We start from the raw sequence: 2,500 nt of genomic DNA, 5'->3' as shown, positions 1-2,500 counted from the left end.
ATAGGAAATGGGCTGAAAATGGTCAAACTCAATCCATTTCCACTAATGATAGTCAATAACAGCTGTGCCGATGAAGTAGGGCACGATGCAAGTCAATGTTATTTAATGAATTACATGTTCACCATACATTTTAGTACAAAATTGCTCGGTCAGACCTACAAAGTGCTATATCTCGAATACTAAACGTCGCAGATGGGTGTCGTAGAACAATTTTAAGTTCGTCTAACGATTCTACATCCGATTCTGGATAGTGGTTTTTCGACCACTTTTCAACATTTTGTGACACCCCGAACCTAGGGGCAGCTCCCTAGCTTTTTTCAAAAATGTGCACCGAACGGGCCAGAGAGCTCGAGCAGTCGAAAAATTTTTTTTTGCTAAAACCCCTAAAAACGTGTCAGGAACGCACCCTAGATGATGAAAAGTGCAACCAGAATGTCAATCGACAACATGCCCGGGGGTACAAATTTGCTCTACGCGTCCCTAGGTAGGGTACTTTTTCGTACAAACATCAAAGTGTACGGTGCACAAAGTGCGCGGAACAAAAATTGCTCGGTCAGACCTAGGACGGGCCATATCTCGAATACTAAACGTCGCAGATGGGTGTCGTAGAACAATTTTAAGTTCGTCTAACGATTCTACATCCGATTCTGGATAGTGGTTTTTCGACCACTTTTCAACATTTTGTGACACCCCGAACCTAGGGGCAGCTCCCTAGCTTTTTTCAAAAATGTGCACCGAACGGGCCAGAGAGCTCGAGTAGTCGAAAATTTTTTTTTTGCTAAAACCCCTCAAAACGTGTCAGGAACGCACCCCAGATGATGAAAAGTGCAACCAGAATGTCAATCGACAACATGCCCGGGGGTACAAATTTGCTCTACGCGTCCCTAGGTAGGGTACTTTTTCATACAAACATCAAAGTGTACGGTGCACAAAGTGCGCGGAACAAAAATTGCTCGGTCACACCTAGGACGGGCCATATCTCGAATACTAAACGTCGCAGATGGGTGTCGTAGAACAATTTTAAGTTCGTCTAACGATTCTACATCCGATTCTGGATAGTGGTTTTTCGACCACTTTTCAACATTTTGTGACACCCCGAACCTAGGGGCAGCTCCCTAGCTTTTTTCAAAAATGTGCACCGAACGGGCCAGAGAGCTCGAGTAGTCGAAAATTTTTTTTTTTGCTAAAACCCCTCAAAACGTGTCAGGAACGCACCCTAGATGATGAAAAGTGCAACCAGAATGTCAATCGACAACATGCCCGGGGTTACAAATTTGCTCTACGCGTCCCTAGGTAGGGTACTTTTTCATAAAAACATCAAAGTGTACGGTGCACACAGTGCGCGGAACAAAAATTGCTCGGTCAGACCTAGGACGGGCCATATCTCGAATACTAAACGTCGCAGATGGGTGTCGTAGAACAATTTTAAGTTCGTCTAACGATTCTACATCCGATTCTGGATAGTGGTTTTTCGACCACTTTTCAACATTTTGTGACACCCCGAACCTAGGGGCAGCTCCCTAGCTTTTTTCAAAAATGTGCACCGAACGGGCCAGAGAGCTCGAGTAGTCGAAAATTTTTTTTTTGCTAAAACCCCTCAAAACGTGTCAGGAACGCACCCCAGATGATGAAAAGTGCAACCAGAATGTCAATCGACAACATGCCCGGGGGTACAAATTTGCTCTACGCGTCCCTAGGTAGGGTACTTTTTCATACAAACATCAAAGTGTACGGTGCACAAAGTGCGCGGAACAAAAATTGCTCGGTCACACCTAGGACGGGCCATATCTCGAATACTAAACGTCGCAGATGGGTGTCGTAGAACAATTTTAAGTTCGTCTAACGATTCTACATCCGATTCTGGATAGTGGTTTTTCGACCACTTTTCAACATTTTGTGACACCCCGAACCTAGGGGCAGCTCCCTAGCTTTTTTCAAAAATGTGCACCGAACGGGCCAGAGAGCTCGAGTAGTCGAAAATTTTTTTTTTTGCTAAAACCCCTCAAAACGTGTCAGGAACGCACCCTAGATGATGAAAAGTGCAACCAGAATGTCAATCGACAACATGCCCGGGGTTACAAATTTGCTCTACGCGTCCCTAGGTAGGGTACTTTTTCATAAAAACATCAAAGTGTACGGTGCACACAGTGCGCGGAACAAAAATTGCTCGGTCAGACCTAGGACGGGCCATATCTCGAATACTAAACGTCGCAGATGGGTGTCGTAGAACAATTTTAAGTTCGTCTAACGATTCTACATCCGATTCTGGATAGTGGTTTTTCGACCACTTTTCAACATTTTGTGACACCCCGAACCTAGGGGCAGCTCCCTAGCTTTTTTCAAAAATGTGCACCGAACGGGCCAGAGAGCTCGAGTAGTCGAAAATTTTTTTTTTGCTAAAACCCCTCAAAACGTGTCAGGAACGCACCCCAGATGATGAAAAGTGCAACCAGAATGTCAATCGACAACATGCCCGGGGGTACAAATTTGCTCTACGCGT

Source organism: Anopheles coluzzii, assembly GCF_943734685.1.
Source record: "Anopheles coluzzii chromosome X unlocalized genomic scaffold, AcolN3 X_unloc_6, whole genome shotgun sequence".
Taxonomy (NCBI): domain Eukaryota; kingdom Metazoa; phylum Arthropoda; class Insecta; order Diptera; family Culicidae; genus Anopheles; species Anopheles coluzzii.
This window is presented reverse-complemented; position numbering follows the sequence as displayed.